Source organism: Cupressus sempervirens, chromosome 10 (assembly GCF_028749045.1).
Source record: "Cupressus sempervirens isolate cs-2001-9-10 chromosome 10, ASM2874904v1, whole genome shotgun sequence".
In the NCBI taxonomy this organism is placed as follows: domain Eukaryota; kingdom Viridiplantae; phylum Streptophyta; class Pinopsida; order Cupressales; family Cupressaceae; genus Cupressus; species Cupressus sempervirens.
Genome location: NC_143127.1, coordinates 147,934,291 through 147,960,294, shown reverse-complemented (window position 1 = coordinate 147,960,294; position 26,004 = coordinate 147,934,291). Strand labels below are relative to the sequence as shown.

Below are 26,004 nucleotides of genomic sequence, written 5' to 3'. Positions count from 1 at the left end.
ATGTGGCTTGGAAAATCTTCTGGCAGTAGACATGTGCCTATTATATCAACTAGGTCTCTTGGGTGAGACATTACACTAGGAGTTGGTGGACTTCTAAAGAGACATGTAGTTGAAATCTATGGCCTAGAGGCTTCAGGGAAAACAACCCTTGCTCTTCATGCAGTAGCACAAGCCCATAAGAATGGAGGCTACTATGTTTTTGTTGATGCAGAACTTGACCCATGATTGGTAGAAGTTATAGGTGTTGACACAAAAAATTTGCTACTTGCTCAACCTTATTGTGGTGAGCAAGCTCTTTTTCTGGTAGATACTTTTATACGATGTGGATCAATTGAAGCTATTATGGTTGATAGTGTAGCAATACTTGTGCCTAAAACTAAACTGGATGGTGAAGTTGGGGATACACATGTGGCACTGCAAGCAAGATTGATGAACCAATGCTTGCGGAAGTTGACACATGCTTTATCTTGCTCACAAACACTTTTCATTTTTATAAATCATGTGAGAGCAAAATTAGGTGGATTTGGTTTTGGAGGCCTAGTATAAACTACCTTTGGAGGGAATGCATTGAAGTTTTATGTATTTGTTTGATTAAATATCTGTATAATTGGAGGTGGCTATGTATTAATCCCCTTCACATCTTGGTCCACCTTGAGGCTAAAGTAGCAATGTAAAGGCTCACTCTAAATAGACATCGATCAAGTATTGAGGAGCAAGTAATAGACAAAAGTATTCAGAGAGGTGTGGGGAAGATGGATGCCAAAGGCTTGAGGTTAGAAATGATGTGTGGAGGGAAACATGTAGTTTGAAGCATGGGGCATGGAAACTACTAGATTCCTTTGATGAAGAAAGAAGAGAAGTGTGAAGAAAGTAGTAGAGCCTAGAAAAGTCGCAAGAACAAGGGGCTTTTGAATTTTTAAATCCCACATTTGCTGGGGTATGTTTTTTTTTAAATCTTTAAATACCAAACCACTCACTACTCATGTTGTCTTAAAGATAAATGGGGAAGCCCAGACTTGCACATGAGGCCTACTCAACCAGATGGAGAAGAGATATAAATTTTGAATGAACATGCATACCAAAGAGATGATGTCAATGATGACATGGAACCTAAGAATGAACCAGAGGATGACATGTGGTGACATAATAACACATGACGGTCTAAAATTAGAGGCACATGATGGTGACACATGATAGATTGGAAGGTGTCACCATATCACCAAAGGAAACATGCAAGGAAGATAACCATGTGATATGACAACCGGTGATGTCAACATAACACATGGGCCCATCGACCAACTAGTAGTTGACACATGATAATGAGTTGGATGAATAAAAAATTGATACATGGTGGAGGGTTTAAACATGGCACATTTCTCAAGGTGCTAACATGGCAGAAAGTGACACATGTCACGTGGTTGCTATGTTGCAATGATGTGGCAAAATGTTGACTGGGATAGTGACATAGCGACCAATGACATGGCTCAATGATGTGGTAGAACATGTGACCAATGAGGTGGTGACACATGGCACCCACATGGAAAATGATATATGATGAAGTAGAAGTTTGCTAGTCAGAACATGACACATGGCAAGGCATGGTCAACGGGTTTGACCTAGAATGAAAAATAGAGGGAAAATTTCAAAAGGGTTAAAAAGTTAATTTTTTAATATTTTCTCTTGGTTGATGCATACAGGATCAATTTTAAATGAAACTTGATTTATCCTATAGTTTTAACTTTAGAAAAAGTTAAATATTTGCCAAATGTAGTTTTGAGGCCATAGTAGGAGCCCATTTTTCAAACTAAGATTCTAGGCATTTCTGGTAGGCTAATATAGGAGTATTATATATCGCCAAAATTGGGAGAAAATGAACTTTCTGTTTGTGGAGTTTGTTTTCACATAGGAGGCCACTAGTTAAAGTTATGCAAGGATTTGTCTTAGGTGCCTAGTAGTCAGCTCAATTTAGTTGAGGCAGTTCAGATTAGATTCCCAGTGAAAGGGTGAACTGAATGAACATAAAAGGTAGCATAAATGTAGTTATGGGTGAGTTTTGTCATATCCAAATCAGTTGAATCAAGATTTTATAAGTACTTCATGATGCATTTTAGATATTTTGGCAACATAAGTTTTTTCATCATTGAGGAAGAGATATTTTAGGTTGTTACAAAAGCAATGATGAAAACCAAATCAGATCTCATGGGTAGAAAGATGAGAGAGGTTTCACAATAGCAAAGAATGGAGATTCAAGTGGACACATGTCATTTTGAGATTAGATTTGGGATTCCATTTTTTAACTATATCTTTATCTTTCTCATCCATTGTAAGGGTTGGTTCCAATTTTGGAGAAAGTTACTCACTGTTGTGATACCATGTGCGTTGCAATCTTGAGTCTTCTTAGATTTGTGAAACCAGGGTTCTAGTCTTGATGTGTTTTCATCACCGTGATACGACATTCTTTAACATATTCTCTCTTGTATGAACAACAATAGTTAAGATAACATAGATAGTTCTAATCTATTAGGAATTTCTATGTTTTAATTTTATGCATATGAATATTTTCAAGGAAATGAAGACAAATGAACAAGAATCTCTTTAGTTTCATTTTGATTCTCATCTCCTATCTTTGTAATTTGCAATCTTATGTGGTTTAAGGACAAAGAACTAAGACCCATTTGCATCTCATTAATGTTGTATGTCTGATATATTTTGTTGTTGGAACGAAGGGTCAAGTAAATGCTTGATGTGTTTCATAGGGTTGTTGGTTATTTGAGAAGGATACTTCATAAGAATGAGGTCTTTATGAACATTGATGTTTGATTCACAAAGTGATAAGATAGATCTGATATCTAGGTGTATGAAATATGTCATTAATATCATAGATGTATGTGCTTGATTTGTGGAATTGCCCAATAGATAAGGCATTGATCAACTACAGGATCAACTTGTTCTTACTACTGCATATTTGGTGTTTTGTTGAAATCAACATCATTAATCAAATATCTTTCCCTTTAATGTTGAAGAACTGAAAAGGATGCCCTCACTTAGCATATAAATTTCTTTGGCCATGTTATTAGCTAATCCATGTCTGAGATCTTTGCATAAGTTTTAGAAGATTAAGGGTTTTGATCTACTTTATTTAGATTCACTATATGATTTTGATAACTGGTACCATATAAAGAATCTATAGGTCCACTTGCCTAGGTTTGGTAGAACCTAAAGTAGAAGGGTCTAGCCTTATAGTTGGCCTAGTGCTTGAAAGGGTATGTTGAAGATGGGAAGTAGCTACCCCTAGATGTATCTTGTTCTAATCAAGGTAATTTGAAACCATGTTGTTTCAAAAAAACAACACCGATACTTTTGATAGTTATAGTAATATCCTTCAAATCTAGGTGTAGTAGATGCATTCCTCATCCTTGACCTACACTCATGTATTTGATGTCCTTGTTTCTTGCAGTAAAAATAGTAACCAGTAAACTTAGGTTTAGGATTTTGCATACTATGTTTACTTCAACAAATGTTTGTAGTATGATGAATTTTTCCATAGTGATAGCATGTTGGTTTGTCCTTTGGTTTTGTATTCCTCAACTCTCTAATCCTGGATGATTCTCCTTGTTCAGTGCATGAATGTCTAGACCCATCATAACAACTAGATGACTTCATAAGTTCTTCAAAGTACTTCATTGTCTCTTTAGGTTTATTGAATCTCTCCATAGATTCTTTTTTAGTTTTTAATTCATTCTTCAGTATATGTCCTTTTATGATTTGAGATTTGTAATTTCCACATTCTTGTGATTCAATTCTTGATTTGCAAGAATTAGTTGATGTTGTGGTGTCCACAAAACACGCCCCATTCCTATATAGGAATGGGGACCTCCTACTTTTTTCGACTCCTAGACTCATAGTTCAAGAGTCGGGAGAAGAAATTTGATTATAGTTAGAGTGTCAAAACAAAAACAAAAAAAAAAAGTTAGAAAATAAGAAAAAAATAAAATTAGAAAATCAGAAAAATTTAAAAAAAAAAAAATAAATAAAATAATAATAATAATAATAATTTTTTTTTGCACGTGGGCAGGATGCACTTCGTGCATCGACGTGCGTGCCAAGGCCCATAGCGCACCCTGCCCAACGCAGCACTATAAAACCCTTCGTTCCCCTTCAGTATTTCATTTTTTCATTGCATTTCTAACTTCTCTGCTCATCACACACAGGTGAGTTAAAGCATTTGCGCCGCAGCTTTCTATTTTTCACACCGTGCGCACCATTCACGGTGGGCATTGAGTGTGCAATTCATAGTGGGTGCTGCGTGCGCCACTCAATGCAGAACATGGCATGACGCTTTGCGCACTCACGTACATCCACTTCCTCCAGCCCGACTTTAAGCTCCACCTCACCAATGCACGCGATGCTAAAACTCACCACCATGGAACACTGCGCCCTCCACTTCCATCTATGGCACTAAACCCTACAACGCCCAATACCACCATTTTTTCGTGGTCTCGATCACCTCATTGCCACGCTAAAAAAATAAAAAATATTGAAAAATATCTAAAGGGCACTTTTTTTTTTTTTAATGCTTATTTTAATTTAAGAGTTATACGTTTTAACTTTGGATTAATAAATGTTTGTCTCATTATGTACAAGTGATTAAATGGCGTCCACATCTGGAGTAGCACCCAAACTAGTAGTGTTCAAATTCCAAGGTGTACCATCCAAATCGAGATTTTATGATGATTACGTTGAGATCCGAGATACTAATCTAGGACATAGACTTAGGGGAATTCTTGAAAACTTGTAACAAGCCAATTGGGAGGTCAGATTTGGTATCATCCTTGATACGTTCCAGGTTGGTGAACGCAATGTCACATCCCATATTAGTGCAGTCAGTAGAACTAGTAATGACATTGGCACAACATTTTGTTTTTGAAGAGAGAGTAGTGAAAAGTGTGACAGGAGAAGTGGTCCTTGATCTTCGACCTGACAACATTGAGAGGGTCTTCCATCTCCCAAGAGTAGATCAATTCATTAGGCTCTCCTACGAATCAATAGAGAGATGGTATAGGGAACATACAAAGTAGGCGACAAATATTATACAGTCATATTATCTCATTGAGAGACCTCCTCAAGGAAGGGTAACAGGCAAAGTGGATACGACTTAGGGATCTACAAAGGAGGATATTGGTTACTCCATCATCCTTTTAAGCAGAGTCATGGGTTTATCTACAGCAGGCCACCTTAATACCTTCATGATCAACTTTAGTAGGACCATCAAAACATCAAAGATACCATTGGACTGGGCCACCACACTAAGGAAAAACTTGTGTGAGCAATTGAGGATGGTGAAGGACAAGACGAAGTTTTATATGATGTCTTACATAGTATACCTACTTGCAGCAAGGGCAACAGATTATCTCGGATTGTATAGAAAGGGCAACATGCAGGATCCCAATGTCTGGCCTTACATAGTCTACCCTCAACTGGTGAAGAAGAAACTATCTGCTCAAAGCAAGGAATATAGAATCATGAATGATGCATTCATTTTTGTGATCATTCAATTCATTGAAGGAGATTATGGAAAGAGGCTACCTGATGAAGCAAAAGCACATATAAAAACTCTCAGGGCCTCTTTCATTCAATTTAAGATGTTCACATATCTATGGGTAGGTGGTGCCACTATCAACCCCAAGAAGCTCCCCAGATATCCGAGTGACAAGTTAGTGCTACTAGAAATTTCTCGGCAAATTGAATTAGCATATGAAAGGCTGAAGAGACAAAGAAGACCTTGTTGGACATGGCCTCTCATCATTGGACCATACCAGGTAAAATAGAAGCAAGACATTTTGACTTTCGAATGGGAATGGGAGAATTATCCCCTTGAGGAGTACAATTCCCCTAGGATACATTTTGATAATGTCGAGAAAGTAGAGAGTATGGCTGGAAAAGAGTTTCATCATGAAGATGCTATTGAAGATCATTGGATGAATGTGACAAATGACTATAATATCCACATACGAGATTATTGTAGGATGACTTTATATCTGGCAGAGAAGACCCTCAATCTAAATATTTTAGAGGAAATAAGGCAACAAGATTCTAAGGAGCTATTGGACCCCCTGTTCAACTTAGACGAAATCAGAGTAAGACCCATTATGAATGCAGAAGTTGATAGGGAGGAGGGTGATGATATGAATCATTGGGCAAGACATGTAGTTAGAATGATGAAGGAATGGATCAAGCAACCTTTTTCATTTGATCCCATACCTGACACTGTAGTCTTCCATGCTCAAGCTCTCCCTAAGAAAGGTAGAGGAAGGAAAGTTACAGTTCCTACTTTTGCACTTCAATCTCCCATCAGGCCAGAGATAGTATACCAACTTTACCGCCTGATTGGATACTATTATCCTCCAGAGAGGACAGGAAAGAATAAAAGGAAGAGGACTTCCCCGCAAAGAATTCAAGTAGAACAGGGCAAAGTGCAAGCACCTTCCCATTAGCAATGAGAAGAGGTACAAGGATCTAAGGATATTGGAGCTTCTCAAGTCTAGGATAATCCTCCATTTCCTCCCTTTTGCCTACCCAATTGGAAGAGGAAGAGAGTCAACAAGTTTCTATACCTCCAGCACAAGAAGAACAAGCTTCCCCTTCTGCCTCTATAAAACAAAAGAAGATTAAGATTCGAATGAAGAAAAGGCAAAGGGTGACTAAGAGAATGGTGCCTTTTCCTTCTGTTCCTGAAACCATCCTAGAAGAAGAAGAAGAGGAAGAAGAGGAGACAAATGAAGAGGAAGAAGTGCCCATACAAAGAAGAACCCGACTAGCTAGAGCCATGGAGGAAGAAAGGAGAAGGAGTACCTTGTTCATATCACCATCCACTCAGGTAATACCCTTGCAAGTCTCTTCTTCAGAAGATGAAGTGCAATAGTGGGTGGATGAGAAAAGTGAAGAAGGGGATGATGTATTTAAAATGTTCAATTTTAACTTCATGCCTGTGGGAATGACATTAATTGATGGCAAGATTAGATGTACTCCTACCAGTCAATCTCAATAGGAAGGTTGGATGCAGATACCACCAGGCACACAAGGTCCTGATCCTGCTCACCCATTTTCACCACAAGCTACGGTGGTAGATAAAGGTTTGGTTACTCTCCTATTTCCAGGATCAGAGGAACAAGTTTAGAAGGAACCTTCGTAAGAAGAGCAACCAAAACAAAGGGTGACTGATGAAGCATCAAAGGAGGGAAAAATAGCCGAATATTCTCAATCACCTCTCCAAAATACCGAGGTGCAAGCTGCCGAATCTACTAAGACCGAGCAAACAGAAGGAGAGCCCTCACAAATAGAAACAACTCTGAGGAGGAGTGATAAGGGGAAGAAAGTTGCAGAACATACCCCCTCGTCTTTAATAAGACCTCTGACAGAACATACTCCAAGGTGGCTACAAAAAGAAGTGATAAGAAGCTCCAGACCCAGATTCCAAGCCTTAGAGGAAGATATTTATGAGATTGCAGAGATTTTGAATAAACTTGAGTCCCCAACACATGAGCCAATACCATTGGCATTTGTTACAAGTACACAGAATAGCCCAGAGTTGTTTGCACAGGTAGTTGTTCCTCTTAGAGATACAGATGTAGAAAGCCTTGGTCCCAAGGATTATCAATTGGAAAATATCATGTTGGGAAAACCCACACGGGATGCATCTTGATTAATGGTTACCACGAGAATTAAGGAAATCATGAAGAACATGGGGGAGGATGAGATGGAAATCCAAGCACTTTGAAGGTAGGTTGAGATCCTAAAGGGATATTTGGCTGAAGTCATTGGTCCTCTTGATCTTGAGCTCCCCGAGGAGACCTTGAATACTATTCTTAGAGAAGGGGGAGTAGCCCATATGGGTCCATTTTTGAGAGCCTGTCAGCAATGGTGGGAGAGTTTTGAGGAAAAAGGAGTCATGATTATCACAACAAACCTAAAGATGCTACAAGCTACACAAGAAAATGTGAATAAAATCGTGGCGATTTTGAGGTAGGACTTCAACATTATTGATGAAGTATGGGCTTGGAGCAAAGATTTACAAACACTACAAGCCATAAAGGGAAAAAGGTACCAAGTTTTGATTGATGTATATATGGGAGATGAATTAGATATGATTGATGAGTGGATAAAAAAGATAGCAGATAGCAACAAGGTAATGGAAACATTACATGATGAAATTCATTAGCTCAACGATCAGGCCCGAGAGTAAATTTTGGAAGTAGAGAGACACTATAGTGATGCCTGTTTGGATATTTTTGAAGATGAGGAACACGAGAGATTGCTACCTATAGATACAATAGTGGAGAATTTAAAGAAGATTTTTGTGGAAGTTGATGATGAGGAGGACATCTGACAGGCTTTCAAAATCGAGGAAGCATTGTTAGAGTTGGGAACCAAACTTGGGGATTTTGCTGATACCTGAATTGAGGTAGACAATTACAGATGAAAGGTCAAGGACAAATAAGGCTTTGGATTTTTTGGATGCAGCCAAAATCACTGAGATTATAGAGAAATTCAAGGGAAAACATCCAAACATAACTTTGGGATGAAGAAGAACAAAACCCAGATGCCAAAATTTCAATTTTGACACTTACTGAAATTTTGAGATTTTGACTCAGTCGAGATCCACAGCTTCACGGGTCCACATCTCCATAATTCTAGAAGTGCGTCGACAGTTAATTACTAGTTTCAAAAATAGAGCTTTTTATCCATCAAAAATGCATTCCAATGGTAGTTTAACTTTGACTAATGCCCTGTGAAGGATCAGCTTCTAATTTTGGCATCTCCAGACACTTCCACCTCGACTCAGAGCTTTCGCATGCTTTTTTCTCATTATTTCTTTGTTTTTTAACATGAAAAGGCTCATGCATCCAATAAATGAATATAAAATGGATGGAGTCCTGCTAAGAACCAATTTGATAGGTAGTTTGTATATAATTAGTTTGAAAGTATCGTATTGCATGAAGATATCTCTCACTCTCAACACAACTTGAGGAGATAATTTCTTATAAATACCCTACTATAATATGTAATCAAGGTTGCCATTATTTTGCAATAAGATAATGCTTTTGGTACTCGCATTTGGAGTGTAGTTATTGTTGCCTAAATGTGTCATTGTTTTGTGAATTTTATTCATGAGATTATCATTGAGCCAAAGGTTTTATTGCGTTGTTTATAGTTGTGTGATCTTTTAGTTCTAGTGTTTGCTACAAATTTACAAATTTTGTTGATGTACTGAGCTCAAGAAGGAATCACCAAATTGTGCCTACATAACTCTCTGTCTCGCATGAGCGCATTTTTCGTGGCCTTGTGATTTGATGTAGAGTGAAACATCATTCAGTTATTGAAATTTCCCATCGATGATTGCATCAGTGGAATCTTGGAAGTGCTACTCCTATTTTCATTGGTTTCCTATAGATTTCTTTGAAAGTTTAATTTGCAGTGTGTTGTTTTTTGTAGCTTATGTCCATTAGGATTTTAATTTTACGTTATTTGCTTTGAATTTCATGTTATTTGCTTTCAGTTTCATTATTTTCTTTGCTAACCCCCCTTGTTAGAATAGGAACTCATTTTAGTTGCATTGTTAGATTGCATTCATAAAAAACATAAAATACAAAAACTTAGTTCTTTTTAGTGTTATTTTGAAACAACATGCATATTTTTCATTTATCCGAAGTTAGAACGAACCAGCAAAGGCCTCCTCGTGAACAATCACATTTATCTTCAACTGAGCAGATTTTAGTACATCCTAAGACAACCTAAAACCTTGGAGTTGATTCACAAGATCGGCTTTTCAAGAGAGGAATTTGCAAGAATTCCTGTCGTTTAGCATCATGTAAAATGACAGCTCAACAGTTAATTCATCATGTCCAGTTGTGTATTTGTGAGCTTCTGCACATTTTATATCCTTTCTTCAAGTCTGGTAGCCATTACTCTTTTTTCTTCCTTAGCCATAGTCCTATCTTCTTCAACTTTCTTCTTTTGTTTAGTCACTTCACATAATCTTACTGATTGTATTTCATGTTCTCTTTTCAGTCCTCTTATTTCTTCATTCAAAAGTTTGTTCTTTTCAAGTAGATTTGTAGATGCTTTGTCATTTTGATTGATTAATTCAAACAGTCCTTCAATCTCAACTTCTTCATAAAAAAATTGTTTTCTCTGGATAGAAATTTCCTTTCTCCTTTTTAGGGAATCCTTCAGATCTTGTCTTTCTTTCTCAAGTTTCTGTAGTATGAGTTGGATGTCAATCACTTGATTGTCAATAACCTTGTCTAGTTTAAAAGCCTCCATCTCCAAGATCTAATTTCCAAGCAATTAAGCTTCTCTTAGTGATACCAATTATTGACTAATGGAGGTACAAATAGGATAACCAAGATACTAAGAGGGAGTGGGGGGAGGTGAATCAAAATCTTAAGCACATTTTATTTTTGCCAATTCATTCACACATTCACCAGTTAAACTGTGCATGTAAAAATCGTAATGAAGAACTTGCTGTATCATGTAAATATGATCTATCACATGCGTGAAAATAAACACATAACATAATATTTGTTGCCCATAAACCCTCTAAGTTAAAGATAAAACTAGGGTGGGGTTGAAACCCACACATATTCACTAATATAAAAATAAAATTAACCTATTATGGTTACAATGTTTGATCATAAAATATGATCTACCTTGTGACGGAGCTACCTTATTAAAATATTAAGAGACTGCTAGGTCTCACCTTGTTAGAGAATTTAACACTTACAACAAATTAAGGACTCTATTAGGAGATTTAGAAAGACCTGTTAAGAGATTTACCTTGATTCAAGTTGGTTAGAATTGATTTAGTACCTAACTCTCGGTATGCTTTGTAAGTTGATTTCAAGTCTTCTCCTTGCTAACTATTCCTCTCCTCAGATCTGATAATCCTTGTCTTCCCCTTCATTGCTATGATTAGGTCACTTGCTCTATTAAATGATAACATAACCCTTTCACTAACTTTTGAACTAATATCGATCCTTTAATTCATTGTTTGCATATTACTCCTTGTTCACATGCATACTCTTCTTTTCTCCACTCTCTCTTACACTAATTTGGGTTAAGATCTTCTCTATTTAAAGAGTTCCATAAATATTTTTCTAGATCCTTCCAAAATAACCTCTCCATATGAATCGTTGATCACAAAACATAGGGATATGTAATCCACATCATTCATGCATAAAACTCTTTGTAAAAACCTCTACAAATATTAAATATTTCTTCCATGTTGGCTTGAAAATAGTTTACCTCAAAATCTATTCCATTCCTAATTTTTATGTAAACTTTGCATTGCTCGACCTTTACTATTTTTAACACTCAACATTGTTGTTGCTCGGCTTGTGTTGTTCTTGGCACAAACTATGTCACTCAACACTTGTATGCTTGAAACTTGCTCAGTTGCTGTTGAGCTTGACTCGTATAAAAAATACTTGGTGACCATACACTTTCTCAAGTCCTATAGAGCTTGATACGTACTTACTTGTATACATGACTCAACCTATGTAGAGTAGCTCGGCTACAATGATGACTGTTTGACTTTGCCTTATAAATAACTAAGTGTTTGATAGTAATATACAATAATAGTTAGAGATACCAATATTTCCTTGATGAGATTCTCGCTCATAGAAATTCTGACAATGCACATTTGACTTCCTTTGAACACCATTACATCCTAGATTATGAAATCCAACCACTTTCTCCTATCAAGTGTAACAACTTCTATGCAAGCTTTCCAGGTTTTACCAAATTTAGGATTATCCAAATACAAATTCTTGAGTTCTTTGAACCTAACCACCTTAATCTGCCCCTCTATCAACAAAATGTATCTTCTGCTAAGAGAATCTACAACTCTGTTAGACTTCCCACTCCTATGTTTCAAAACAAATGTATAACTGTGAAAAAATCCATCCATTTCAAATGTCATTCATTCAACTTTCCTTGACTATTCAAATATTGCAAAGGTTGATGATCAATATACTAAATAAACTCCTTATGAAGAAGATAGTGTCTCCACTTCTTCAATTCTTGAACTATAGCATTAAACTCCTGATCTTAAATATTTTGTTTTATTTTGGCTTAATTCAACTTCTAAGTAAAATAAACAACATGTCTACCTTCTTGGCTCAAAACAATTCCTTTTGTAGTACCACTAGCATTACAGTCTACTTGAAACACCTTATTAAAATCTAGAATCACTAAAACAAGTTGTTGTGTAACTTTATGTTTCAACAAATTAAAACTATTATCTTCTCCTATAGTACACTTAAATTATTTCCTATTTCCTCTCATTCTTTCAATCAAGGGTCCAAAAATATTGCTAAAACCTCTTATAAAATTTCTATAAAAACCAACCAGTCCATGAAAGGATCTTACTTTAGTTGCACTCCTTAGAGTAGGCCATTCAAGGATAGCCTTCACTTTCTTAGGGTCCATTTTTAGACCTTCCATTGAAACTAAAAATACTAGGTACACCACCTCCTTCTTCCTAATATTATAGTTCTTCAAAATATCATTTAGGTAAACAACAGAAAACTTACCCAAAAACTCCTTAATTATCTCATTCATGAACCACATGAAATTGCTTGGTGCATCGGTTATCTCAAAAGGCATGATTAACCACTCATACAATCCTTCCCTTGTTTTGAAAGAATTCTTCCACTCATTTCTTTCTCTAATCTAGATCCAATGTTACCCACTTTTAAGATCTATCTTTGTAAAATACACAACTCTACTCAAACAATCCATTATATCATCTATCCTTGTCAATAGAAATATGTACTCGATTATGATCTTGTTTATAGCTCATAAAGTTGTACATGTCCTTTAATCTCCATTATTATTTGATGCTAATATTGTTGGTACAACACATGGACTCAGACTCTCTTGAACCAACCCTTTCTATAATGACTCACGCACTTGTCTATTCAAATTTTCACTTTCTGTTGTTGTCATTTTGTGCATTGTCTTATTTGGGAACCTAGCTCCTAGAATCAAGTCCATCTAGTGATTGATTTTCCTCACTAGTGATAATCCATTAGCTGCATTATCAAATACAATATCTAGAAATTATTCCAATCAATTTGCAACTCCTATAGGTACCTCTTCTACTTCTTCTTTACCATCTTTTAGAATTGTAGAAAAATACATATGCTCATGCCTCATACCCTCTTAAAAGATATTTCCATCAACAAAACATACTCTAGAAGCACTACATACATTTTCATCTGTATCCTTCAATGGCTTCAACTTATATGATGAAGGGAGCTCCCCTTAATACCATAAATAAATAACAAAAACAAAGAAATAATCGTAATTAGTGAGAAAAAATATGGGCTTCTTATTATCACTACAAATTTAGAATTAAAAAGTTTTGAAATACAATATGAAAAACCACATGGGCAATTTCTTTACAATACTCTTCAACATAGAGCCTTAAATTACCACCCATAATTGTCTAAATGTCACTATGGGTGTTCCTTATATTGGAAATTTTTCACTGCCCGAGAAGGTTCTAGACACTAACCCTAACCCTTAAGGCCGATAAAAACCCAATTAAAAATTATTTCCTAAATTATTACATAGGGTTTTCCGTAATTATATTTGTAGGTACCCTAAATTCTAGAGGCCATAACTTTCAAACCATACGTCTAATGTTTAAGTAGTTCTCAAAATCATTGGATCCTGAACTATAGTGCTTGAAATGTGCAAGTGCTAGTCATCCCAAGTACAACCTCATTCCAGAGCCTCTAAGGCCTTAAAATTTGAGCTCAGAGGTTTTGTACCCAAAAAACTCAATAAATTTTGCATTACATATGCTTTGACAATGCAACTCCATTAGCATGTTGATATGACTAAGATGAATCTCCACCCATGAAATCAGAACATTTCAAGATCATATGAGCCACTTACTAATAATTGAAGGTTTCCATCAATAGTCACTCTATACTAAAATAAATCTTATTAAAAATGACAAAGAAAAAATATTTTTGGGCGATGCAAGATTGCCCTTACACCTAGGAAGCTCTTACATCAGACACCTAGGGTGATTTGAGAAGTGACTGTATCATGTCTCAATTGTTCAGAGGAAAACTAAGGCAGTTAACCTCCTCCCTTATAAGACATGATGAATCCTTAATAGATTGTTCTTTCCACTTGACCAAATATTCTTCATATTCCCCGTTCCTTGTACTTCCAACAACTCGATTTTCCAATATGTCCTCAATCTGCTTTGTAGTTGAAGTAGCTATTGTGATACTTTACTGCACTTTTGTGACTACATCATCATTACCTCCTTCATGATACTATGTTAGATCTAAATATTAAATAGTGGTGAAATATTCAATTCAACAGACAACTCTACTTTAGAAGCATTTCCAAAATCATGCCTTTTCACTATTTTGCATGGTCCAAACTTCTTCATTTCTAGTATATTACATGTACCCACTAGAAATCTCTCCTACCTAAAATGAACCATGACTTCATCCCCAATCTAAAATTCCTTATACCTCCTTTTCACATCTACCTTATCCTTATACTATATATTCATCCTTGTAATGTGCTTCCTTGCCTCCTCATGAATGTTCTTCAAATGCTCAACAAAATCCTCTACATCAGTACTACTTATCTCTCCTTTATCCAACTGCCTCAATTCAAAAGCATTTCTAGGACTACTCCCATTTACAATCTGGAATGGTGATTTACCAATACTCCTATTGACGAAATTATTATATGCAAATTCTATTGATCTCTAAGCTTAATTTTCCTATTAATGTCTAACACTTAGTAATTTTCAAGGCATCATTGGATGGTCATCACTACAACCAAACCATCCCAAGAAGGTCGAGCTACAAATGACTTGTCCATATTTCATCTTAAGTTGAGAAAGTCAAAGGTTGTTGAGCACCCTAATAGAGACCGAGTTACCATACAACCTAAGTAACATAGAAGAGATTGAGCGTTTGGGAAGTTAGTTAATGTTGACTGAGTCAGTATATGTTGAGCGAGTAGAAGTTGAGTGACAACATCAATATTCATTATGACTGAGCATTAGAACATTCAAGTGTCGAGCACACCAGTTTTGACATATCAATTTTTAATTGCACAAACACCTATGTAAATTATTTTACCTGAATTCTACACAATAGTTAAAGATTGTAGAGATAATTAAGGAGGTGATTACACATTTTTTTAGATATCATTAATCCCTAGAAAATTAGATTAACCAATTAGAAAATCAGAAGGGAAAATGAAAAAAGGATGGATTATGGATCTTTGATCCTAATCTAGAACTTTCTATGTTTATCTATTTAAGAAGGGTTCCTACCCTAGGATCAAAGATGAGGAAGAGAAAAGGTCGAAGCGAAGTGAAGGAGTGAACAAGCTAAGTATAGTGTGAGGGAAGGCTAAGTCTGATAGGAGATCAGATAGAGAAACCAGAGTAGTAAAGGACATAATAGAGATATCAGATAAGGAGATTAGATTGAGATTTTTAAGAGAGGATATTTGTAATGAGCTTTTAGAGAAAATCAAAGGATTAGGTGCTGAATCTATTTTAATAGATTGAGTCAAGGAAAATCTCTTAACAAAGTGGTTCTAATAGACCTATTTCAAATCTCCTAATAGAGTCCTAACTTTATTGTCAGTGTTAAATCCTTTAACAAGTTAAGACCTAACAATCTTAAACATTTTTAATTGGGAAAACTCCTCATAAGGGCAAAGTTTGTTGTTCTGTCAGTAAAGATTTGTGGGTTTCATCCCCACCCCAGTTTTACCTTCAACTTGAAGCATTTATGGGTAACCAAAATCATTGTGTTATGTGTTGATATTTTACATGGATGTTAGATAGATTTCATTTAATAATTACATGTTTATATTCATATGGTACGAGATTAGAAATATGAGATGGATTAGGTGTGAATACACTTAATCAATGAAAAGTTTTATAGATCCTAATTCACCCCCTCTCAATATCTTGTTTCTCATTAAGATTTCCAACAATTGGTATCAGAGCTTAATTTCTTGATTGAAGCCTAATAGCTTGAAAGCACAAGATCTTGAAATGGAGGAATATGCAATGGGAAAAATCATTGAGAACCAGATGATTGAATTCCATATCATACTACATCAATTTGAAGGAGTGAAAGATGAGTTAAGGAAATCCTTAAAGAAAAGGAAAGATTTGGCCATTCAACAGAATGAAAAACTCTACAAGGAAGCTGATACACAAGGATTGCTTAACCATGGGAATATTAATGATAGTGATGCAAAAATAGTAGATCTATTGGAGAAGAACAACATCCTGAACAAAGAATTCAAAGAACTCAAGAGAGAACAATAAATTCAATTAGTATGAAAAAAGAAAAATTTCTACCAGACATGAAATCCTTTTCTTCAAGGAAAAAATGGTATGCAAAACCCTAAACCTAATTTACTAGTAATTGTTTTAATTATAAGAAATAAGGACACCAAGCACATGAATGTAGGACAAAGAAAAGTGATGCACCTAATTCATCTAGATTTGAAGGATATTGTTATAAATATTAGAAATGTGGACATAAAGCTCATGAATGCAAATCAAAGGAAAAATCTAATTGGACATCCGAAAAGAAAAGACATGCACCTAAGCAAGGTGACTCTTACAGTTGGGATTACAACACATGGTATAATTGTCATTATTGTGGAGAGTATGGGCACATTCCAAAAAATTACATTAAGACACATTCCAGAGGTAACTATAATAAATGGTTGAATAGAAACCTAGTGTGTTTTAGTTGTCTTAAAGTTGGACATGTTAGTAAGAACTACAAGACCTAAGCACTGACCTCAAATAGTGAAAGAAATAAAGGAAAAGGAAAATTTGAGCTGAACAAAATATGTAAAGAGATTGTAGAAGATGGAAGTAGTGGAGAAAGAAAAGCTGAGAGCACCCAATCTAATGGATTAGGTGATTGCACCACATCAAACTAAAGAAAAGAAGGTATGTAAGGTACTATATACTTAAATGATATATCACACATTAGTTCCTAACAAGTAAAGTGATTAAAAGTTCGTATCAACATGAGTCAAGATGCACTAGGAAAGATTTGAGAAGAATATTGGACAATGGAGTATGTTTTACTATCAAGTATTGAGCATCAGTAATACAGGCTGTATTGACCAAGCATTGCAATAGAGACAAAGAACTTACATAGACCGAGCTGATGTATTGGCAGAGTGAATTGGTAGTGACTGACCAAGGTGATAGTGACTGAGTATTTGAATTAAAAGAGGCAAAAACACAACTCGTAAAGGTTGAGACAATTATTGTGCACCTACCTAAGTATAAGAACAATTATTACATACCTAAATGGATAGATTGAAGGTATATATCGAATATTGACATTTATTTTTATTTCACCAAGTGATTTTTAGAGCTCAAGCAATTTTAGCAATATAGCAAGCGAATCACAATGTGCCTTTGGTGAATTGATGGATCATAGTAAGATAAGTTTTAAGTGTTGAGTAGGTTATTTTAAAAGATATTAAAGTAAATTTCTTTGAATCCTAGTCTAGAGATGGCACCATCTACGTCTATATCTATGGAAGAAATGTTGAAAGAGAGAAATGCATATATTGTGAGGAATGACCAGTGTCCACCAAATTTTAAAGGATATTTGAACATTGCATTGAATGGTAATAAATTTGGCACCCTATCATCAATTCCACCAAGGATATTGATGGTTCATGATGTAAGATCATGTTATACGTGTAAAGTGGGAGAGATTGGAGTGTATGAACTTCATGAAACATATGATAAATTGTGCGATAATGGAGTGTTGAAGGACGAGTACAAGATTATTTTTGAGAAAGGGTTAACTAGTGCCCTAGCCTTTTTGAAGGTTTTCAAAATCAAATGGATCAAGATTGTGTCGAGTCATATATATGACATGAAGCTATGCTTAAAAGGTGGATTAATTAAGATTAATAAGGCTATCATAAGTCAAGTTACTAGTTATCCTACTCTGGATAGACCTAAGTCAGTAAGAAGTGCTACAAGGAACATTGTCAAGTAGCAAATTAAGGTAAAGTGGAAAGATCATGGCATGTCGATCGATGGGATTGATGATCCTATCATTGAGTTCATAGTACATATGATTACACACAAGTTCTATCAGTCAAGCCAATTTAATATTGTGCCTTGCATGCAGTAGACTTGGGATACAAAATTGGGAAGAAAGATCATAGTTATGATCTAGCCAAGTTGCAACTGTAACAATTGACAGAAAGTCTTGGAGCAATAATGAAAGCCAAGAACACATCATGTAAGTTTGATTCCCTATTTGTCTATATATTTTTCTATGTAAATAAGTCATTGCCACCATTGGAACCATAACATTGGATAGGAGAAAATTGGCCATAGAATAGATAAGTGACTTGATAAGTCAATCAGGAAATTTTTTTGAGGTAATATTGGACCACTATTTTGAAGAATTCAAGAACAAGATAAAAAACTAAATGAGGATACCCAAATCAGTTGTAGATAACTATTTTGATGACATATGCTTTATGGTAGATGCTAATTTTATATATGCATAGGTAGTAATACTAAGGTTTGCATGGTTGAGGCCAATGCAATATGAAGTTAATGTTGATGAAGTGACAACAACAATGACTGCACTGCTATCTAAAGAAATTGATGTGAATGTCAAGTCATTTAGCACATATGACACTACCAAGGAAAGAATGAATTTAGAAATGAAAGAGCCCAAGATAGATAAGAAAAGAAAGAAGGATCTTGAGGGAAAACTTGACAAAGTTCAACTTCAAATCACTGAAGGAAAAGGTGAGGATGAGGAATCCTAAGAAGAAGCCCAAGCCAAGTCATCTAAGGGAAAAGAGGTAACTATTACTGATCCCAAGGCAATAGAGTAGAAGAAAATAGTGATTATGGATCCAAAAGTTAAAGAGGATCATAAGAAGGTTGTGAAGAAAGTTGTCACAAAATTTGAGCTAGAGCCTAAAAGAAGAGTAGTTACAAGGTCAAAGGTAGCTCAACTCCTATCTATAAAGGATAAAGATAGTCCAACAAAGAGGAATTTGGCTAGATCACCAAAGAAAAATCTCCCTGAGAGGTCAAGGAGAAAACTTGTTGTGACATAGGAGGAGGAAGATGATGAAGAAATAGAGTTTGATGATCTGAGAAAGCTTTAGATTGTACCCAGACCACCTCCAATAACTGTGGATAAGGAATGTCAAGAAATTAGTGAATTGGCAAGTTTGGTAGGATTTAAAGACATTAATTTTGATTCTTTAAATAAAGAAGATCAAGAGAACCTTGAAAAAGATATGATTAATATAATGATACAATTCAAATCTACACCTATAGAGTTAGGTTAAGGCATTCTTGAGAATTTGTATAATAAAATTGATGCTAAGTGGAAGTGGGCATTAGCCATTGAACAAAAGATCAGGGAGACCACTTTGACACAAACTATGCTAGATTTAGGGAAGACACATATGTCTATAGCCTTGAAAGATTTTGTGAAGAGATTTATGCCTAAGGAGAGGGCTTATACAATTTTGATGAATATGGCTCATGAAGTTGTGCAAGAGAGCATCCTAATATGGAAGGAATAATTTGGATTGCTTATTCCATTGGCTAATAAAGAAGATGAAGAAGAAGAGGATGATTTGGGAGAAGTTGCAAAACTTGCAGAAGAAATTAGAAAATTGGTAAAAGGGTGTGAACAACAAGATGATGTCACAATTGAGGACATTTCTGATTCATCCCCATAGAATCAAAATGTATTGACTGAGGATGATCTAAATAATTCTACACCAGATGCCTCATATCCCTCCCTACCATGCATCAATCCAATATTACTTCAAGTACATGATTATGCAAGGATTTAGAGTGCAAGTACTAAAGGTTTCAATGTTTCATTAGTTACAATAGTTTATAACATGAGTGTCAAGCAACAGGCCAAGGCAATGATTATGTTTCCATAATTCACCCATGTCAGAGATAAAAGTAAGGTAGAAACAAAGAAAGAAATGATATGGAAAGAGAAACCCAAAGATCAAGAGGCTATCCAAGCTCTTATTCAATTTCTGAGTGCCATACCGACAAAGATCTTAACTATTACACTTATACAATGGGTTAAATCTACTTAAAATGAGAAATCACCTTGATCGAGTGCGAAGGGGAAACAATTAAAAATATCACTACCTTGTGATAGAACCTCTCAATCTCAGATGATGGCACATATAGATGATGCATCGAAAGAAATAATGAGTTTAGATGAATTCATCACATTACCTATGTATGACTTGAATAATATGACATTGGAGAAGATGGAAGAATTGCAAACCTTGCTACATTGTAAGGCAAAGAAAGAACATTTGAGGAGAGAAAACAAAAAGAAGAAGGTATTTCATAGCATCAAAGATATTTTTGTTGATGCATTTGAAATTTCTAATATTAATATGCAACATCCAATTTTGGACTAGTTAGTTTATATAGTTGGTAAAGTTTAGACTAAGGATATAGAGACCAATGATAAATTGAAGAGATTGTCTGAGAAGAAATTTGAGCACAAAGTTTTGCAGAAAGTTTCAATAGAACTTGCAATTAGGCAGGTTGAACTTTCTACCCTTACCACTTAGTTGGAAGGAATTTTGAAAGTAATTCATTCTTTGTACAAGAAGCTTTGTGATGTTGAGTTCTTTACTTTGGAGAATCAATGATCTATTGATATGACTCAGGTAGATATGAAGGCACATATACATTCATTGGGAAAGAATGCAAGTTCAAGCTCACCTTCATATAATAAGTTGACATTTGATCAATAAAGGTTAACCAAGTTAATGTCTAGAGATAGTGGCACAAGGAAAAAATTGATCTCTATTAAATTCATTCTACTACCACATTTGGAGATAATTCAAAGGGAATTATCTATAGCTTAGAATTTAACAAAGAAATATGCACATCTTTCAACTATAGAGAGCTTAATTGATCTAGCTTCTTAGCTAGAGATACATATTCAAGTCATGGAGTCTAGAAGAGATAGATGGAATAAAGGACATGAAGAAATTTTGGCTAGTCATCACTTTTTTTTGGATGAGTACAAGTTAACCCTAATGAACCCCAAGCCATGAGTGACAAAAATAAGGGGGAAATATTCTACATGACATAAGAGGAAGAGGGAAATATATTCATGATGAATATGAGAAGATGACAAAAATTAGAGACAACATTATCCGATGAAATAACATCATAGTTTACAAACATGTATATATTGTATAGCAGAGATAAATCTTTGAAGACTAAGTTACAGTCTCAGAGGGAGCATTATTTTTGCATGAAAAGCTAAGTTATGAAAAAGTGTTTTTTCCACTAATGTCAAATGGAGGGATTGTTGATCTCTAAGCCTAAGTTTCCTATTAGTGTCTAAGACTAAGTCATTCCCAAGGGAGCATTGAATGATCATCGCTATGACCAAGCCATCTAGAGAAGGCCGATCTACAAATGACTTGTCTATATTTCATCTTGAGCTGAGAAAGTTAGAGGTTGTCAAGCACCCTAGTAGAGACCGAGTCAGCATACAAGCAGAGTAACACATAAGAGATTGAGCATTTGGGAAGTCAGTTAATGCCAAGTGAGTCAATATATGTTGAGTAAGTAAAAGTTGAGTAACAACACCAATGCTAGTTATGACCGAGCATCAAAACATTCAAGTGTCAAGCAAACTAGTTTTGACTTGCCAACTTCTACATGATATTTAAAGATTGTAGAGATAATTAAGGAGGATATTACACATTTTTTTAGATGACATTAATTCCTAAAAAAGTAGTGAACCGCCTCACAATAGGTGTTCCATAGTCATGCGCTAGGCCTGGCTTAGGAATAATCTATTCAAGCTAAGGACTACTTTTCCCCTACTATGAGGTGCATTTAGATTGTCAACCCAGGGATGTATACTTGAAATGGTCAGCACAATATGTGCACTAGGTACCTTGATGAGTCATTATGCTTGTGCTGTAGGAAAGTAAAAATGCAAAGGAAGGAAACTACACTACTGCTGTAGAAAGGAAACTATTGAATCTATGAATGTTGAAAAAACAATGACAAGATAACATATATTCCATCTTGACTCATCCATTAGACTGTTCTTGCAGATGCTGCAGGAATGTTCATGAAGTGTGATGCTACAGGAAGGAATTAACTAGCTATGTCTTATTTAAAATACTGCTAATGCTAGTAAAATGAATCTATTCTATTCTAATCTAATCCATCTTCCAAGTGGGCCCCCTTGGTTGGCTTCTCTAATCTACCAACGCAGGATAGAAACTAAAGAGAACTAATTCATTTTATTAATCAGTCATTACATAATTCAGAATTGTAAAACACAACTGCAACAAACTGTAAATCAGTGTTTTCTTCTTACTCGATAAAACTTATAAAAACCAAAAACTGAAAAAACTAAAAAATTCACACACAGGATTCGATCTCGACATATATAGGGAATCTACTCTTTATTACATAATAGAAAAGTAACTATCCTAAGTTAAGTCCGCAGGAGAGAATATAGGAGAACAACTGAAAGCGGAAAGGAAGGATAACGAAATTGAGGAGGGAGTAATGAAGTCGCGGCATCCACTTGTTACAATGTAAATGCAGAGAAGGTAATGGCTTGTAAAAACTCCTCTTTATTCGTTGCCATGTTTCCTAGAGTGGTTATAACTTCCTTTTCGTGGTTGTTCCTTGATGCTCGTTTCTCCTTGAATGCTGTCAGCAACCAACTTCTGGATTCTTCCGCTCATCCTTTAATCCTTATCATCAGGTTAGTTATGATATAAAACATGTTTGCAAATAAAAATCCATCAAACTAAATTCAAGCATAAGAACACACATTTGGATATTTATATGAAATACTGCATATTAGATATAATTTAGGCAAAGGATGACATAGTTTTTCTACCCCATAAATCATCAAAGGTTTATCAAACATAAGCTTATAAGTGTTAAAACAAGGATGAACAAAGTATCATAAAGTATCTTAAACATAACAAAATAAAGGCATTTTTTAGACTCATCATCTGCCCCCTGTTAAACTAATGCTTGTCCTCAACCATTACACTTCTTTGTCAAAGATCTGAGCTCCCCAACTTTTGTCTTTCCCTTTCTGCTGCTCTTGAAGGTTTAATAGAAGCCTCTGGTCCTTTCCCATACTTCTCGCCTGTGGTCTTCCTGCAACTTATCAAGTTTGTCAACATCAATATCATACAGGGGCCATAAAAGCATTGGAGGTTGCATGGTTAAAGGAAACCATAGCTCTGGCCTTAGTTGCTTTCCTAGTTCTAAATATTTTGGAACTCTATATAATGCTACTTCCAAATTAATAGGACTGTGTTGCTCTAATTTCTTGAGAGAATTAGGTAACCGTGCTCATCTACCTCTTACTCCGGTCATAGCTCTTTGGAACGCAAAGTAGGGCAAGTTTTCATATTCGGCATATACTTTGGCTCTAGCAGAAAATACCTTCTTTCTAATGTTTGGATTACTCTTCTGATAGGTTAATGTAAACCAGTATCGAAGTATTTCTTCTGGTTATTTACTTTCAACCCTCAAGGGTAAAGGTTTTGTTCTCTCCTCATCTCTGGGCATATGCACCGAGTTGTGGTGCCAAAAAGGTGACAAGGAAATTTTTTTTTCCTATTTTAAAAAGTGCGTATGCGCTTTTTAAAAATAAAAAGTATATATGATGGGCTGCAAACCCACAGCCCATCATTTTCATCAGCATTTTCTTCTACTCCCATCATTTTCATCAGCATTTTCTTCTACTCCTACAGCGAGTAGCGCGTACGCGAGTTGAAGACTCAACATTTGCACCACCATTTGCCAAAATGCCTCCTCGTCGATGAAATCCAAGACCACAAGTGCACCCACGACGACACCGTAAGTGATATAAACCTAACTTTGCATTGTTTGATATATTTTTCATATTGTTTTGTAAGTTTTTTATATTCTTTTGTAGGGTTTTTACAAATTTCATTTAGATTTGTTTATTTATTTGAATTTCAATTGATTTTTTATCAGGAAATGTTCATAATCAACCAAAAAATCCACAAGAACATCAAAACCCTCAAGAACCCCAAAACCAAAACCCTCCTCAAGAAGAAGAACAAATTCCACAACCCGAACCAATTGCAAGACCTCAACCAGGCACACAAGAAAATATAAGAAATGAAATAGAGAGAGGCAAAACTGAATTAGGAGGAATCATTTCTCGGTTGAAAGAATTCGGACAAACCAATCCAATGAGAGCTCAATTGGCATCATCCCTTGAATCCATTAACACTCAGATAGCCTCAGTTAGTGGTCAGTTAGATATTTGGCGGGCTAAGAGGGATGAACAAAAAAGATTTTATGCAAATAAATTGTCATATGAAGATGTTAGAAAAAAGGAAATACCAAAAGGTAGTATATGTGCATTATTTAGAAAACCCGGTGAGCAAAATACTGTTAGAGAGGGTACTAAATGATTCCCCATCCATTGGTGCATACATGATGCTATTAGAAATAATTTTTGGGATAGATGGTGGATGGTTTTTGATGCCCCTCCTTGCAACAATCACGAGGTCCCCATGTATTTTTTGAAGAAATTATATTGTGAGTTTGTCCTTGGGGAGATCCCCAATTATTTTGATATGTTAGACTCCCAGGGTAGAGGTGGGGGGTCATCATTTGAGAGGCTAGGAGCATGTCATGACCCTAATGTAGTTAGGGCAGTCGTGGTCCATCCACAGCACGACCATGTGATTATTCCTTTAGTTGTGAAGGAACATGTAGAGGCTAGCACTCTAGGGACCATTAATGCTTTGACGCAGACCCTCATCCATTCCATGATCCCATTAGTTGAGGGGGAGCCTTCTATACATCGTGGTCACATGTGCACTTCATGCAGATCCCTATACACATTTGGCACTCATGTTGGAGATGGTGCAGATGATGGGCTTGTCACTGATCAGTTCCTGAACGAGACATTTGGCATTAACACACAGGTAAATTACTAATTTGATCACATTTCATACGTATAGTGAATGATTAATTAATTAGGATTTATTGACATTGTTCAAAATTTAGGGTCAAAGTGTTCCTGGGCCTAGCAGCGATCCTCCAGGCCCATTTTTTGTCCCTTCGATGAGTCCTGAGGTATGTATCAATTTAATCATTTTAATTAATACATATATTTATTACGTAATCATATTAAGGATTGACCAAAAAAAATATGCATGTGCATCAGTTCTCCATAGGACCCTCAACCTTTACCACAGATGCAGAGTAGAGACATCATACGAGCTTCACACAGGTACAGTTGTTTCATGTTAATTTAATTCATTTGATTATATTTATTCCATGTTTCATGTTAGATATAACGTGTATTGTATGACATGCAACTCATGATGTCAGACACACCTCCTCATCTGCGACAGTCTGTTGATAGTGGAGTGGCCGCAGTTGTGGCTAGCTCACAGCCACTGACGGAGGTATGAAAGAATTTTCTTCATTTTAGTTGTTGTTTATAATAGTTAATCTCAAAATTTCTAATGTTATTTATAAGTGATTATATTTATTGAATTGTTGTAGGGTCTTGTCATGCCTGATCGTCCACGAGCATTTGAGGTGGACTTACAGAGTGACTATTTGTTGGCGGTAAGAAAATAATTGATTTTGTGAGTACATATATTTTATTTCAACGTATAATAAATATTGATTCATATCTACTTTCTTTGTATCAGTTGGACCTGGAGAAGAGCCTCAACAAGAGGTCAAGTGAGCGTGTCAGGAGGGCCCCGTCATCTCCACTGTCTCCCTCCACACGACGGCAGAGGACGTCGAGAGACTTGTTTCCTTCCCCTCGTGGGAAGGAAAACATATTTGATGTACATATGACATTCTATATTTGA

The 26,004-nt window shown here is 35.7% G+C and overlaps 1 pseudogene; it reads left to right on the top strand.

The window, feature by feature from the left end:
- On the top strand, window positions 1–26,004 carry LOC149533008 (DNA repair protein recA homolog 3, mitochondrial pseudogene; annotated as a pseudogene).